This window comes from Indicator indicator, assembly GCF_027791375.1.
Source record: "Indicator indicator isolate 239-I01 chromosome Z unlocalized genomic scaffold, UM_Iind_1.1 iindZ_random_scaffold_50, whole genome shotgun sequence".
In the NCBI taxonomy this organism is placed as follows: domain Eukaryota; kingdom Metazoa; phylum Chordata; class Aves; order Piciformes; family Indicatoridae; genus Indicator; species Indicator indicator.
Window position 1 is genome coordinate 307,968 of NW_026539140.1, and position 18,025 is coordinate 325,992.

Consider the following 18,025-nt stretch of genomic DNA (forward strand, 5'->3'; position numbering starts at 1 on the left):
CTAGAAAAAACCAGCATTTTAGTAGAGCGCTCAGCTTTGATGGTTGTATTCAACATCGATAACTACTTCTCCCCATGTTTTGCATATGTTAGATGTTTCTAAAAAAAGTCATTTAAGTTTACAGATTTAGAAATATTTTTGCATTTTTTACATGTACATTATTTTACCTGTTTCACTTTAGTAGGTGCTACATTTGTTGTGTGATTCAGTTACATGAGTGTATTTTGGAAATTCATTAATAATAAACTACAAAAGATGATTCATATGATATGTGAGAGTCATGTGACACTGGCATGCCTCTGAAGAGGTCTTCAATGTCCTTCCTGGTATCTGCCATTAGGATTTTCTATATTTATGCAAATAATAAAACTCTATGGAAAACTCTTTGTAGTTAATATACCTTTAACTTTATTAAAAAAAAAAACAGAAATTAAGTAGATTTTTTTTCTCATTAGACTTTAGTTTAAAACAGTAGATTGCATGTCAGATATATATATCCACCTTCACTGAAAGATATCAATGTCCACATTGAAGATATAGGAAAATCAATGTACTCTGTATTACAATGGAAGACAGTGAGGGAAAAGAGTATATACTGACAACTGAAACAGCATTATCATTTCCTTTTCTATCCATAGAGGGAGCTTCCAGGACTCCAGTTATGGTCTTACCTGAAAAATCAGACACTGAACAAGAGAACACAGGTTAAATTATTTTGTGTCATCCACAAAAGTGGAGACTATCTCCAGTAGCAGTAATGTTTTTTCATTTCTCTTTCAGTTCTATGTCTTAATTCAATTCCCTCTATCCCAGATGAGATGTATTAAAATATCTTCATTAAAATAGATTTAAACATTTTCCCCTTTGCATCAGAATTGCCTGTATTTCAATATTTCTTTTTAGATTGCTACTCCCGTATCGACATAACATATGGGTAAAGAGTGTATTGCCTAGCACTAAATATTTACACAATATTGAATTGTAGTGTTACCTAGAAAAGAAGTGGCATATTTAGCCTTAACACATAAACCATGACTGGAAAACAAATACTTTCATTAATAATTGTGTATCTCTCACAGCAGAACATAACTAAACTCAGAACTTTTTCTACTTCAGTTTTCTCTACTTCACATAATTATTGTGATTCCTTAGTGAGATGCAGAAAACTGAGGAATGGGAAGATGACAGTGAATTTATCACAATGGTTATTTTTAATGTAATTAATTTAATTTTTTTCATAGATTCATAGAATGGTTTGGGTTGTATGGGACCTTAAAGATCACCCTGTTCCAACCTCCCCAGCATGGTCAGGAACACCTTCCACTAGACCAGATTGCTCAGGATCTCAATTTCCAGTAATAAAACAGGTAGTTCATACAAAATTCATCTGTCATATGAAGCTTAAAGAGATTTGTTTCTAGAATTGTATTGTTCTGAAACAAAGGTAAAATGACAGTTCACAAATATGAAGAAAAATCCTACTTTGTATTTATGACTAAACCATTTCTGAGACCCCAATTGCTTCATGGGCTCTAACAGCACACTGAGGGTCATGGGCACACAGGGTTTGGAGGTGGTGCCCAAGGCCTGCCATGTGGAAGGATGAGGGAAAACAAGGGAACTTCTGGGGAAGGAGGCAGAAGGTGGCTGGAAGAAGCCTCTTGGCTCCGCTCTGCACTGCCTACTCTGTACAGCCCACTCTGCACAGCCCCACAGCTTTCCATTCCTGCCAATGCCTGCTTGCTTAGAGGGATCCACGGCAGGCAGCCACATGGCATGGATCTGAGTTCCTGCTGCTCTGTTTGGCCCCACACTGTTCAGCTCCCCACCTTGCTGCTTGTGTCCTGGAGAAAAGCCATGTGGCATGGCCCCATTTTGCAGTGTCTGAGGCCTAGAGAAGACCACATGGCGTGGCCCTGCTCTTCCGCTGCCACCAAGAAAGTTGGAACTACTTCTGCGACAATGCCACCAGCGAAATGGTGACCACCATTCTACATGTATTTTCCTCGTTGTTTTTCCCTCCCATTTTCCCTTTGCTCTTTGGTTTAATCCAATAAACCCAGTTTATTAGCTGTTTGGCATTGTTTAGCCTTCATTTACTCCAAAAGAAATACTTGAAACTTAGCACAGCCACTCCTTAACCCCTGCTGACCAGGGCTGGTAAGGGGAATACTGGACAGTAATACCCTTGTTTTCAGTATTCCACAATGAATTTGTGATCCCTTAACTAAGACTTTAGCGCAACAATCTACAACTGTTCCAATGAAGAATGCGGCAGTTAACACCAGTTTTCCTAAAATCTTCCTGACAGTAACTCTAACAAATAATAATGCATAATTGTATAGGATTAAAAACAGCTAATTAAAAAAAAAAAAAGTGATTATTGCAAATACCATGGAATCCCATCATTAATTATATGTCTTCCACAGCCTAAGCTGTTAGAACCGTGAACATGACAGTAACAGAGACAAATATGTAGTATCTATGACCTTTCCACTAAACACAATGAAACTTTTACCAAACATATAAAGTGAAAATTTAGCTGGATTATTCATTTTGAAAAAAAAAAAAAAAGAAAAATATATTTAGCACAAGTTTGTAAAACTTTTGTAAATTCTTTGCTAGTACCAAGGCACAACGTCCCTGAACTGTGGAAAATATGATTATGATTATATGGAAACTTAATCAGCTTAGGAATATGTACAGTGGAGATTTTATCAAAGTACTGGTCAGGCCAATGCTAGTTGAAGGTCATACTAAAAAAAGTCAACATTCGTACTAAAAGGCATACAATCATTCTACTCCGAATATCAACAGAAATGTCAGATACACTGTCAAAAATGTTCTCCATATATAATTAACCATTATAAACTCTGTCTTTGATTTTTAAGGTGTATTTGCTCATTAGGACATGTACTTTAAGAACAGATTTTATATTTTTTCACAAAGGTCTCCATTTTTAAAGCGTTTAGATATTAATGCTTAGCCATTACTTACAATGGTAAATACGTAAGTAAATTACAAAGTACATGTTATCTACGTTTCTAGTGAATGTTTATTTGTGGGTTCACTGTGCAGTGTCTTGTTGCAAATTGAATGGATCATGCAGAAACTTGGAGAAGGGTGCAAACTGCCTATTCTATGTTAGATCATATAGCACAAGAAATAAAAAGGATTTCCATGGTATTTGCAGAGCAGAATGGCTACAGAAGCATAACAAAAATATTGTATCTTCCTTACCCTGGTACATGTAATGGAATACAAACCCAAATATATAATTACAAGAGCAAAGTAAAAACAAAACAAAGCACAATAAAAACCAGAATTATAAAACACTAGGGATGTACAGCAATTCCTATTCAAACTGAAAATTGTCATCCAATCATGTAAAGGAAGATTACAAATTATAGTACCTGTTTTATAGACATATAGGCTCAGAGAAAAGCATAACCAGGTAAAATTGGGGTAAAACCGATGAAATACCACACATAAAAGTCAGCTTCATAAGATCCAAATAGGTGTACTTTGGAGCTCCCAGGTTCAATAAAATCAGTAACCCTTAGATCTTCAAATTCTTTTTTCTGCTTTTATGAATCTGGAAGTTCAGTGTCTAAATATTATTGAAGGAATTTTAAGTGTCCAAAAGGGGAAAACGAGCATGGTGTAAATACAGCTAGGCTGTAAAGATAATATGCTATTACAATGGCATGACCATCACCATACTAGGATTAAGAGTATATATACTTAAAATAAACTTGACATTCTCTCTGAAGTTCAATGACCGAAGTTTTTACAAAAATACAAGGTTTTCTGTTTGGGTAAATTTAAGCATAAGTGATTATGTTAGGCACAAAATAAATCCACTTATGATAGAGACATACTTCCAAATGAAGTCTGAAGTCCATTTCTGAAGGTATTTTTGCTACATTTAAGAGTGGCTGGAGTAAACAAAAGAGCAACCATCAACAGAACAAGAGGACACAGTCTCAAGCTGTGCAGGGGAAAGTTAAGGCTTGGTCTTAGAAAGAAGTTCTTCACAGAAAGAGTGATTGACCATTGGAATGGGCTGCCCAGGGAGGTGGTGGAGACACCGTCCTTGGAGGTGTTTAAGAAAGGACTGGATGAGGGACTTAGTGTCATGGTCTAGTTGATTAGTTGGGGTTGGGTGATCGGTTGGACTTGATGATCTTGGAACTCTCTTACAACCTGTTTGATTCTGTGATTCTCTTAGAAGCTAAATGTGGGGTCTGCTATCACTAGCCCAAAAGGCCTTGAGCAATCTAAACACATCTTATTGTATTCATTCATTTGAACTGTTTTCTGAAAAGACAACTTGATTTGCACCATTCACAATCTGGATAAAATTTTCCTATCCATGGCACATTTTGCCCCACCCATCATGAGGAATATGTGTCCAAACATAAACCTGTAGTATTAGCATGATATGGTCCTGATCATATCACTCTAGAACATACAAAATCTAAGAGACAAAGGATTAAAACTTCTTTTTGTAGTTCTAATGGTACCTAAAATGCTTTCCACAAAGTGGATACTACAATGTTACTGTCTTTAAGACAACAAACAAGTAGAAGTAATATACAGTAATTCAGCATCTACCACAGTGAATTACCATTATGAAGAAACAGTATGCCACATTTATCATATTTAGATTAGAGAGGTTTAAAGAAAATAATTGCTTTAGTGGAAAACTGCTATTGATGTTTAAAAAAACTCAACAACAACAAAAAAGTCAACTCCAGATAATAACATGCCTTTACAGGATTTGTGCATATTTGAAGTGTAAAGTTGTGCTTGGGCACTTACAACACAAACTCACTAATTAAATGTGATACGCAGAGAAACACAGAAGCAATGAACTGGCTACTTGCCGTTTCTCTTATACTACCCAAATAAATCAAGTTCTAGTTGTTTTTCTATTACTTTCTCTCAAGAGGACCATGACATTCAGTGAGATCTAGACAGACTGGAGAGCTGGACAAAGAGGAACCTAACGAGGTTCAACAATGATAAGTGCAGAGTCCTGCATCTGGGAAAGAACAATAAAATGTGATGAAACGGACATGGCTTCCACAGACAGTTTCAAGCCGAGATGTTTATTGCAAAGGCATTTATCGCGAAGGCAACTATTACGTTACACAGTTAACTTATATATATTTCTAATGCAGTGTTGTCACACTCTAATTGGGTTACCTTTATACTGACATGTGCTCAAGCAAGGCATACAATTGGTTAATGCTAACAAACATCCAAACATTCCTCAACATATCCAGCAAAATCCTGTCTTGTATCTCTCAGTTTCTGATGAGGTGTACATTCCCAGCTCAAAGACAAAACATAGCTTTCTCAAAGCTGCTCAAAAACAAACCTTCTCCTACAATAAACTACACCAGTACAGGATAGGAGGTGATCTCCTAGACAGCAGCCCTGTGGAGAAGGACTTGGGAGTCCTGGTGGATAACAAGTTATCCATGGGTCAACAATGTGCCCTTGTGGCCAGGAAGGCCAATGGGATCCTGAGGTGCATTAAGAGGAGTGTGTCCAGCAGATTGAGGGAGGTTCTCCTTCCTCTCTACTCTGCCCTGGTGAGGCCCCACCTGGAATACTACATCCAGTTTTGGGCTCCCCAGTTCAAGAGGGAAAGAGATATACTCAAGAGAGTCCAATAGAGGGCTACAAAGATGATTAAGGGACTGGAGCACCTGCCTTCTGAGGAGAGGCTGAGAGACCTGGGGCTTTTTAGTTTGGAGAAGAGAAGACCGAGAAGGAATTTAATAAATGTTTATAAATACCTGAGGACTGGGTGTCAAGAGAGAGGGATAGGCTCTTCTCCATTGCACCCTGTGATAGCATGAGGGACAATGGATATAAACTACAACACAGGAGAGTTCCACCCCAACATGAGGAGGAACTTCTTCATTGTGAGGATCATGGAGCACTGGAACAGGCTCCCCAGAGGAGTTGTGGAGTCTCCTTCTCTGGAGACTTTCAAGACCCATCTGGATGCATTCCTGTGTGACCTGCACTGGATTATACACTCCTACTCTGGCCAGGGGGTTTGACTTGATGATCTCCTGAAGTCCTTTCCAAACCCTAGCATCCTGTGATACTGTGGTATGACAAGTAACTGAGAGAAAACTTGTCAGTTCTGAGCAAGACCAGTCCTGCAAACCAACTGGTGCTGAGTTAACAGTTTACATGGGGAGCCATCTAAAATAACAAAGTATCTGTTCCCCAAGTATTAGTTCACAAACTCCTGTTTGTTTAGGCAATTTAGTGAACAGAGTACAAACATAGACATTAAAACTAACTTATAAAGGCCTCATTCTAGCAGAACATTTACTTCTACATATTCTGGACTTGGGATGTCCATAGTGAAATATGGTTTCTTTAAAGGTGTTCATGTAGCGTTATTTCTGTTTTTCATACATGGACTGTCACAATATATGCAGTGCCTATATATATTTTACCTGTTATGGAATTAATAATTTTTTGAATGTTTGTCCATGCAATTTAGCTAGATTTTTATTTAGGACACTATTACTTGCTTATCTTTCAGTCTTTTTTTTTTCCTTCCCCTTGCTTTTAGCTTATATTAAATATTCTGGAGCAGATTAACCTTGAAGCATACATTCATCTCTTCATCTACAAATCATTAATCATTGTGGCTGATAAATTAGCCTTATTAGATTGTTATTTAAGCATCTAAAAATATCAATGTGGTCAGAGTGCATTTTAAACAAAAGTGGATACAAAAATCCAAAAGTTTAAAAGTTAAGTTCAGAAATTTAAATCTTTTCAACAAATAAAATAATGTCCTCATCATAAATGGAAGCTTATGCATGTAACTAGTTTAACAAAAGCATCTGAAGAGTAAATCTACGTATTTATTATTCCTTCTAAGCTTCCTTGTATCTCTGATTTTCTTTGCACACTGTTTTTCATTTTTCCTTTCAAACTGCTTTTACCCCAAAATATTCTCCTTGTTTGGCTTCTTCTGCCCCTTCCTATATTCCGCAACATTTTTCTCTACTCATCTGGGAGTATAGAGTGCAACCTCAGTAATTCTGCAGATGATTTCAAACTGGGTAAGAGTATTCATTTGCTAAAGGTTAGGAAGTCTCTACAGGAGAATCTGAACAAGATGGGCTGAGGTTCAACAAAGCTAAGCAGAAACAGGCTTCCCATTAAGTGATTGAGTCAGTGGCCCTGGAGGTATTTAAAACATATGTAGATGTGGTGCTAGGGACATGGTTTAGTGGGGGACTTGGCAGTGTTAGGTTAATGGTTTGCCTTGATGATTTTAAAAGTCTTTTCCAATCTAAATGATTCTGTGATTCAATGGACTGTTTCTCTTTTTTAATTCTACACCTGTAGATTTCTTCCTTATGCAAAAAACAGGTGAAATATTATTTGGGTAATATTACTTGACATTAGTCCACTTAGATTAGCCTCAATTATGGAGAGAGGTAGGGTTTATTTTAATGAAATTCTCTTGATTAGAATCAGTATCGAGGAATTTTCTGTGATGGAATTTATCTCTGCATTTGTGGATGTGGGTATATGCAGGTGCATACACCAAAACATTGCTTTGTTTGCAAGAAGACAAGGAAATCGGCTTTTATGTAATTTTATAACATTTTACCAGGTAAATGAAGAATCCAGAAAATATTCAATGTACTATTTCTGACAATTACAAAAGATAAGCAGCTGCTGTGGAAGCAAAAGCGGTGGGCAAGAAATCAGATATTACTAAAAATATCCAGAAGATATTAACAGTACTAAGATGTTTGGATTAAATTTTTCCTGGAACTGTAGAGATATTAAAACTGATCACTCATATTTTAAATTGTTTTAAATTGATTTAGTGATTTTCAGATCTCATTTCTTTCCCCTAGCAGAATTTTCTAGTTCATAAGATACTGTATTTTTCTGGAAAATTATTTTCAAATTCATTATTCTCAACCTTTACTCAGGACGCCCTGATATTAACACATTGTTATTTAGTTGGGGAATAAATCATAGAGTCACAGAATTGTTAGGGTTGGAAGGGACTTCAAGGATCAACTAGTTCCAACCCCCCTGCCATGGGCAGGGACACCTCACTCTACACCAGGTTGCTCAGAGTCGTGTCATGGGAGGGCCATGACATGGCCCAGTACAAACCCAGAGAGGCCTTAAGATGTCTAGACATGGTCCCTCTCTCTCCCCTCCTTCCTGCAGAAAGAGAGAGCAACGCAGGAAAAAGAACAAAGGGGACAGGACCACTGCCTGTCTGGTATCCCACATGCTGGAATAAAAGCACATACGCTGACCACTGCTCCCCCAGGAACAAGACTTATGTTTCTGTCTTTTATGGTTATAGCCTGGCAGAACGCCTTTCCATTGGGCATCTACACATTAGTTTCGGTGTCCCATTGGACCAACCGATCTCTGGCAAGATATATACATACAGGATGACTTGCTTTAAGCCTTGCTCAAACCTTGCTTCAAACCTTGCTTAAGCCTTGCTTTAAGCCTTGCTCTTGAACCTACTTGGACCCATCTTGTAGAATTTGCCTTGAGTTGCCCTGCCCTGCCTCGAGTGCCTAGTCCACAGCCTGTGATAAAGCCACAAGCCCATACACTTGTGAGAAGCCATGATCTTAGAAGCCAGATCTGCCTAGCCTGCTTCCCCTTGACACTAGAGTCATGCTGTGCCTCAGTTTACCCAGAGACCAAGCAAGCACCCGTTGCAAGACTTGTCATTAACTGCCCACAGTGTACTGAAGCCAGATCAGCCTGGGACCATGCAGCAATTTGCCATGCCAGCGCCGTACTGGAGTATCCCAAAGCAAACATAACATCAGCAGCAGCATCCCCCACATGGGTAAAACAAGCTGTGAGTAATTAATTCATTGCCTTTTGGGTTTAAAGGTTCTTATCAGGCCTCCCCCTGCTGTAATCAAGCATTATCTGCTCTCAGAGACCTTCTCTTTCCAAGTTATTGCCTCCTAATTTGCATATAATTCTTCATATTTTGCCCTAAGACTGTATATTCCCATTGTAAATCTGTATTTCAACCGCACAACAATCCTGTTTAATGAGTTTGGCAATTTTCATAAACGATTACTAATATTTTTATTGATACCCGTTTGGCATATCGTTTATTATTGTAAGGGTCATACTTAATAATCCCCTTCACAACAAGCCACTTCCAGCATGGCCTTAAAAACATGCAGGTATGGGGTTTCTACCACCTCCTTGGGCAACCTGTTCCAGTGTCTAACCATCCTCATGGTAAAAAATTTCTTCCTAACATCCAGTCTGAATCTACTTATTTCTATTTTTGTTCCATTCCCCTGGTCCTATCATTACCTGACACCCTAAAATGTCTCTCACCAGGTTTCTTGTAGGCCCCTTTAAAGTACTAGAAGGCTACAATAAGGTCTTCTCAGAGCCTTCTCTTATCCAGGAGGAATAGCCCCAACTCTCTCAGTCTGTCTTCATAGGATAGGTGCTCCATCCCTCTGATCATCCTCATGGCCCTTCTCTGGACACGCTTCAGCATGTCCAGATCCCTCTTGTAATAGGGGCTCCAGAACTGGACACAGTACTCCAGGTGGGGTCTCACCAGAGCAGAGTAGAAGGCGAGAATCACCTCCCTTGACCTGCTGGCTACACTTCTTTTGACGCAGCCCAGGATGTGACTGGCTTTCTGGGCTGCAAGTGCACACTGATGACTCATGTTGAGCTTCTCATCCACCAGCACTCTGAAGTCCTTTTTCTCAGGGCTGCTCTCAAGCCACTCACTGCCCAGCCTATATCCGTTCTTGGGACTGCCCTGACCCTCACCCGGCATTTAGTCTTGGTGAACTTCATGACGTTGGCATGGGCCCACCTCTCTAGCTTGTCAAGGTCCCTCTGGATGACATTCCTTCCCTCCAGCATGTCTGCTGCACCACACAGCTTGACATGGTCAGCAAACTTGCTGAGGGTGCACTCGATGCCACTGTCCATTATGCCAACAAAGATGTTGAACAAGACCAGTCCCAGTAATGATCCCTGAGGGACTCCACTTGTCACTGGCCTCCACTTGGACATGGACGCATTGACAGACACACTTTGGGTGGGGTTGTCAAGCCATTTTTTTTATCCACTGAATGATTCATCCATCAAACCCATATTTTACCAGTTTGGAGACCAGGAGGGACAGTGTCAAAGGCCTTGCTCAGGTGTGGGTAAATAATTTCAGTTGCTCAGCCTTCATGTGTTAATGTTGTGATCTTGTCAGGTTTGTCAGGAATGATTTGCCCTTGGTGAAGCTGTGTTGATTATACCAAATCACCTCTTTGTTACTCTTCTGCCTCAGAAGAATAATAGAGCAGTTTAGCAACCTCATCTGCCAGCTTTCTCAGTACCCGTGGGTGTATCCCATTGGCTTCCATGGACTTGAACACTTTCACGTTTCTCAGATGGTCGTGAACATGGTCTTCACTCACAACGGGCAGTTTCTTTTTCCAGTCCCTGACATTATCTTCTGTTATTCAGAGAGTGTAGCTGGAGCTCTTCCCAGTGAAGACTGAGGTAAAGAAGTCATTGAGAAGCTCAGCCTTCTCCATGTTACCTGTCACCAGTTCACCTGTTGCCTTTCTGAGAGGGCTCACACCTTCCCTGGTCTTCTTTTTACCATTCATATATCTATAGAAATTTTTACTGTTCCCCTTGTTCTCCCTGGCTAGATTTAATTCAAACAGAGCTTCAGCTTTTCTAACCAGGTCTCTTGCTGCTCGGGTAGCTTCCTTAAATGCCCCCCATTCTAGCTGTCCTCTCTTATGCTCCTTGTAGAGTTTCTCTTTGTGTGACAGTATGTTCAGGAGCTCCTTGTTCATCGAGGCAGGTCTCCCAGCATTCATTCCTGCTTTCTTCTTTGTGGGTATACTTTGCTCCTGGACATGGAGAAAGTGATCCTTGAACACTGACCAGCTGTCCTGGGCTGCTCTTCCCCCTAGGGCTTTGTCCCATGATACTTTGGCCAGCAGATCCCTAAAGTGATCAAAGTCTGCATGCCTAAAGTCCAGGGTTATAAGCTTGGGATACATTCTCCTAGCTGCCCTGAGGATCTTAAGTTCTATTGCTGTGGTGAAGGCACCCTATGCCCAGAATTATGCTCCCAACCACCAGCAAACTTGTCCCAGCATGTTTTGGCAAGTCTCCTCCTGGGACAAAGGCCCAGGCACCAGCCTGTCACCTAAGGGGTAAACAACTACATGCACCCATCACATGGCATGCTCATGCTCTTTCCATCTAAGGGCATAATTCTAGCTTCACTTTTTCTATAGGTTAAAGCAGGTTGTTGACAAGTGTTCCCATTGGCCAGATCCAGCCTCGAGAAATCTATAAGTATTCCCCTCTTGTTTAGCAATTTGTTCTCTCCTTTTGCTTTCTTTCGCTTTGCTCGAGCTACGTAAGCTTGCAGCGCCCCTAAGTCTTCTCACTCCCATATGCAAGCATACTAGAGGCCTCTGCAACACGGAAAGAAGCCAGCTCCCCAAGCTGCTTGAGGAACCAGCAAAGGAGATCCCCTTGCTGACGCTAAAAAAGCCAGCATCGTAAGCCCAGTTGCATCTTCGAGAGGACCGGAATTCCGAGGGTAAGCCTTGGCCCAGAAGAAGAGGGACTAGCCCAAGCCCAGCTCTTCAACATCTGCAACTGCAAGCAGCTGACCAAGTAGCAACGCGCCTTGTGTGACCCCCGCTGTTCGTGGGAGATAAGTGGAGTTACTGTTACCGCTCCACAGCCCTGTGCCATCAGGGTAATGTAACCCAGGATTACCCAAGTGAGAGAAAGATATCCTCTCCTGTGAGTCAAACCAAGGACTGTGTTGTCACCTTAACAGGAAGCAGTCGCTGAGAGATTCGCCATAGTCGGCTCCTCTTCCGACGCATGGGCACAGCCTGTTCCTGTGCCTTCAAGAGTTCTTTCTTGAAGTAAGTCCAGCCTTCCTGGACCCCTTTATTTTTAAGGGCTGCTTCCCAAGGAAATTTCCAAGTTAGTTCCTTAAATAAGCCCAAGTCTGCCCTTCAGAAGTCCAGGGTGGAAGTTTTGGTGATGCCCCTCCCGGTTCCACCATATATTGAAAACTCAATTTTTTCATGATCACTGGACCCCAGCAGCCTCCAACCACCACATCTCCCACCAGCCTTTCTCTATTTGTAAACAGCAAGTCGAGCAGAGCTGAACCCCTGGTAGGCTCACATAACAGCTGGGTTAAGAAGCTATCCTCCACTCTAGGAACCTTCTAGACTGCCTCTTCTCTGCAGTGTTAAATTCCCAGCAGATGTCCGGGAGGTTAAAGTCACCCACAAGAACAAGGGGAAGCAATCTTGAGGCAGCCTCCAGCTGCTTGAAGAAAATTAAATCAACCTCTTCTTCCTGATTAGGTGGTCCGTAACAGACTCCAACCAGGATGTCAGAATTGTTGGCCTTCCCCCTAATTCTTACCCATAGGGACTCAACCTGATCAATCTTAATATCAACCTCCATGACATCCAGAGTCTCCCTGATATACAGGGCCACTCCTCCACCCCTTCTTACTCTCCTGTCTCTCCTGAAGAGTCTGTAGCCCTTGTTTACAGCACTCCAGTTGTGAGAGTTATCCCACTATGTTTCTGTGATGGCAACAACATCATAGTTTTCCTCCTGTACCAAGACTTCCAGGTCCTCTTGTTTGTTACCGATGTTGCGTGCATTAGTGTACATACACTTCAGCTGGGCTGCTGTTTTTGCCCCTGTCTGTGGCTTACCACCCTCAGCCTTCTTTGTTTCATCCCTAGTGATGATATGCTCGCTCCCCTCCCCCTTCAAGCCTAGTTTAAAGCCCACATATACATATATTTGTATGTATATATACATATAGAGGCATATATACATATATATATGGAATTATTTATGCCTGATTCAATATAATTATGATAATGTGAAATGAAAAAAAACACAAATAGAATCATAGAATTATAGAATCAAGAAGGATGGAAGAGACCTCAAAGATCATCCAACCTGTCACCCTAAACCTCATGACTATCTAAACCATGGCACCAAGTGCCACGTCCAATCCCCTCTTGAACACCTCCAGGGATGGTGACTCCACCGCCTCCCTGGGCAGCACATTCCAATGGCCAACCACTCTCTCTGTGAAGAACTTTCTCCTCACCTCCAGCCTAAACCTCCCCTGGCGCAGCTTGAGACTGTGTCCTCTAGTTCTGCTGCTGGTTGCCTGGGAGAAGAGATCAAATCCCTCCTGGCTACAACCTCCCTTCAGGTACTTGTAGACAGCAATGAGGTCACCCCTGAGCCTCCTCTTCTCCAGGCTAAACAGTCCCAGCTCCCTCAGCCTCTCCTCATAAGGCTTGTGCTCAAGGCCTCTCACCAGCCTCGTTGTCCTTCTCTGGACATGCTCCAGCAATTCAACATCTTTCCTAAACTGAGGGGCCCAGAACTGGACACAGGACTCAAGGTGTGGCCTAACCAGTGCTGTGTACAGGGGTACAATGACCTCCCTGCTCCTGCTGGCCACACTATTCCTGATGCAGGCCAGGATGTCATTGGCTCTCTTGGCCACCTGGGCACACTGTTGGCTCATGTTCAGGCAGCTGTCAACCAGTACCCTCAGGTCCCTTTCCACCTGGCTGCTCTCCAGCCACTCTGACCCCAGCCTGTAGCTCTGTATGGGGTTGTTGTGGCCAAAGTGGAACACCCGGCACTTGGATTTGTTGAATGCCATCATGTTGGACTCTGCCCATCTGTCCAGCCTGTCAAGGTCCCTCTGCAGAGCCCTTCTACCTTCTAACAGATCAACACCTGCTCCCAGCTTGGTGTCATCTGCAAATTTACTGATGATGGACTCAATCCCCTCATCCAGATCATCAGTAAAGATATTGAACAGGATGGGGCCCAGCACTGATCCCTGGGGGACACCACTAGTGACAGGCTGCCAGCTGGATGTGGCACCATTTACCACCACTCCCTGGGCTCGGCCCTCCAGCCATTTACTAACCCAGCGCAGAGTGCTGCTGTCTAAGCCACAGGCTGCCAGTTTGGCCAGGAGTTTGCTGTGGGGGACAGTGTCAAAGGCCTTGCTGAAGTCCAGGTAGACTACATCAACAGCCTTTCCTACGTCCACCAGGCTGGTTACCTGATCATAGAAGGAGATCAGGTTGGTGAGGCAGGACCTGCCCTTCCTAAATCCATGTTGGCTGGGCCTGATTCCTTGGCCATCCTTCAGGTGCGCAGTGATTGTCCCCAAGACAATCTGCTCTATGATTTTCCCTGGTGTGCTGGTTTGGGGCCAGATTCTCTCTTGCCCCGAAAGGGACAGAAGAATGACACACAGAAACGGATTGGAGAGTGATGGAAAGTTTAGATGGAAAAGCAATTGGTGAGGCTACAGAAAACTACAAACTACACAGCATAGTGACAGAGAACATCCCAAAGTGTACAGAGCCCGTTACATAATTCCCAAAGCTTCCCAATCCTCCCTTCCTCCCACCTGAGGGTCTACCGAAGACCCCCCAGGGCTCTTTCTTCCCCCCTCCCGCTGTTAGGCAAGTCTCAGGCTGGCCAGGTCTGAGACTGCCCCCCCCTCCATTCTCCTCCTGGCATTAGGCCTAGATAGGCCTAAGTGGCCTTGAGGGTACTCCCCCAGCATTACCCGACAAGAGAGAGCATCTCCCATGGGAGCAGAGAGGGAAGAAAGAGGAAGAATATGGCTCTGCAGATGGATTTATAGGGCGCAGGATTTATGGGTAGAAATATGTCGTTTCCTGTGTCCACCCCTATTGGGTGGGCACCCAGGACACCAGAGGTGTATCTCATGTAGCAGTGGCAGGGGGCACCCATCCTAAACTGCCACATTCCACCCCTTATTACATACCCATAATTCCTGCACCCCAAACATATCATCAGATCAGAGACAGTCCTTAGATGACATGTCTGGCAAAGTCCAGGTCCTCATCTCGGCCTCCTTCCGAAGAGTCTCTCCCTCGGGCTCAGGTCACAGTTCATTCCAGCTCTTCTCCCTCATCCCGTGGAACCTCCCAGTGATGCAGAGTTCATTCTTCTGCACGGTGAACTCTTCATGGGTCCGATGGACATCCTGGCCACCTGGAAACAACCTCATAACTTCTCAATCAAACATCTATCTCCATCCACTCAAGCGGCATGTTTCCACCCCTCGGGGTAATCGAGTCAGAACAATCAGGCTCCACGACTCGACTCCTTCCACCCCTTGCAGGAAACAGCACACTGAGACTTTCCAAAGCTGCATGGATCTTTCCCAAGCCCAGTGCTGACCGCTTCCAGCCGCAGCCTGAGGCTAATATGGATGCACACCGCACACAGGCACACCGCTCCCCCTGAGTAATAAGCGTACCAAGGCATGGAGGCATCCAGCTACACAGCCCTCCCCTGGAGAGGGAGTGGCTGCACTGCCACCCGCCGAGAAGAGAGGCGGAGCCAGGTGCTAGGCGCCATTTTCGGAATGCGTCCGAGAATCAGGGGAGAGATAACAGCGGCCATTGCCCGATGGACGGAACAACGGAGCCGCCGTCACCTCTGCAGCCGCGGTACAGATCAAATCTGCTGCCACCCCTCGGGTCACAAGAGCAGCTTTTCCAGCCAAAGCTACACTCGCTCCCTGGGTCTTCGGAAGCAGCTTTTGAACTGGAGCCACCGCCCGCCTTCTTGAGTTGCGGGAGTCACTGCTCACCTCCCCGCTGCGGCTAGCCCCCACCGCCGCAGGACAAGCCAACTCTGGTCTTCTTCCGACTGTCCCTCCCCCTTCCTCGGCTCCGCACCGCTGTGCTTGCCGCTGGCGCCACGGGGAACAAAAGGGAAAGGGGCAGGCACTGCATTCTTAAGTTTTCCCCAGTGCCTGTAGCTATAGATTCGCCGCTGCCACCTTAGAACTGCAGACGGGATTCTACACCAAAAGCTACGCACCAGGGTGTCCCCTCGGAACCCATAAAACGCCCACACGGTCGCCCCAGCTCAAAGCCTTGAGCCCAGCCATCAAAACCAACAACGCCCAGATACCCATTTCAACTTTTCCACCTCTACACTTCGCCAATCCAATTTGCAGAGTTCAGCACAGGAACCATCCTCTGCTACCAAAAAATCTGTGCTGTTTTGGGGCCAGACAGATTCTCTCTTGCCCCGAAAGGGACAAAAGAATGACACACACAAACGGATTGGAGAGTGATGGAAAGTTTAAATGGAAAAGCAATTGGTGAGGCTACAGAAAACTACAAACTACACAGCATAGTGACAGAGAACATCCCAAAGTGTACAGAGCCCGTTACATAATTCCCAAAGCTTCCCAATCCTCCCTTCCTCCCACCTGAGGGTCTACCGAAGACCCCCCAGGGCTCTTTCTTCCCCCCTCCCGCTGTTAGGCAAGTCTCAGGCTGGCCAGGTCTGAGACTGCCCCCCCCTCCATTCTCCTCCTGGCATTAGGCCTAGATAGGCCTAAGTGGCCTTGAGGGTACTCCCCCAGCATTACCCGACAAGAGAGAGCATCTCCCATGGGAGCACGGAGGGAAGAAAGAGGAAGAATATGACTCTGCAGATGGATTTATAGGGCGCAGGATTTATGGGTAGAAATATGTTGTTTCCTGTGTCCACCCCTATTGGGTGGGCACCCAGGACACCAGAGGTGTATCTCATGTAGCAGTGGCAGGGAGCACCCAGCCTAAACCCAGCTAGCTCAGTCGGTAGAGCATGAGACTCTTAATCTCAGGGTTGTGGGTTCGAGCCCCACGTTGGGCACCAAAAATAAAAAGTGTGTCGGTGTGAGCTGAAATTCCTCCCCACCGACAATAACCAAGCTAGCTCAGTCTGGAAGCAAATGAAAAGCTGTATTTACAAAGCAGAATCTACAATCTATGATGAAATGCAATGAATATGTACAAATATACAAAATTCACAACATTTACAAATATATACAATCAACAGAAAAGCACAATCAATCTCCCTTTGCTTCCCCCTAAGGGGACCCTTCCCAAAGAGGCCTCCCTCTCCCAGGAGCTTTCCCCCAGACTCCCCTTGGACAGAAAGCAGAGTTAGTTAGAGCAGAAAGTTGTTAACTTAGCTGCCAAGATCAGTGTGTGTTATCTTCAGCCAGAAGAGAAGAAGAAGAAAACAGCAGCCAGACAGCCCAGCAATTGCCCCGACTGCAGAACGCAGAATGTGCAGAGTGCCCCACTTTGTTTTGGGTAGTAGTTCTTAAACATTTCTATCTATCCAATGGAAGTGTTTAGAACAATCAGTATTTTGCTTTCTTACACCCAATAGTGACTTATTTACACTCTTTCACTTTCTCTGTTCTGAACTTTGCAAGGAAAAATTAAAAAGACAGTTTCAAACCATCACACCTGGCACTGAGGTCAGGCTGACAGACCTGTAGTTCCCAGGTTCTTCTGTTCGTCCCTTCTTGTGGATGGGTGTCACATTGGCCAGTTTCCAGTCTTCTGGGACCTCTCCAGTGAGCCAGGATTGGTGGAAAATGATGGAGAGAGGCTTGGCCAGCTCATCTGCCAGCTCTTTCAGCACCCTAGGATGAATCCCATCAGGTCCCATGGACTTGTGAATATCTAAGTGACTCAACAAGTCTTGAACTAATTCCACATGGAATTAGGAAAAACTGCAAAAGCTTATGTAATATTTTTCTACATACTCTATGAAAAGGAGTACATTTGATATTCAACTAACACAAAAGCTTTTAAAAGTGAAAATATTTTAAATGTTATCTTAATCTAGCATGACACAGCTGATTTGTTTATGTGCTCTTAAACTCTGAAGTACCATCTATCACTTTCAGATTCTAAGAATCTTCAATGTAATTCAGTTATAGCAGAAAAGGTAACTGTGGCCTGCATGGGTTTTGATAATCCCTGTTTTCCATTACTTTCTTCCTGATTCTCATCCTTTTAGTCAGTGGCTCTTGTTTTTGCATTAGATTTTTATAGATAAT

The 18,025-nt window shown here is 43.5% G+C and overlaps 1 protein-coding gene and 1 non-coding gene across 2 annotated transcripts in view; one reads left to right on the plus strand and one right to left on the minus strand.

Moving 5' to 3' along the window:
• The window catches only part of CNTNAP3 (contactin associated protein family member 3), a 330,271-nt gene that overhangs the window by 192,421 nt on the left and 119,825 nt on the right, over positions 1 to 18,025 (minus strand). The window lies entirely within an intron of this gene.
• Positions 16,749 to 16,821, plus strand: TRNAK-CUU (transfer RNA lysine (anticodon CUU)). Its single transcript has one exon. It is a non-coding gene; the product is annotated as a tRNA-Lys (tRNA).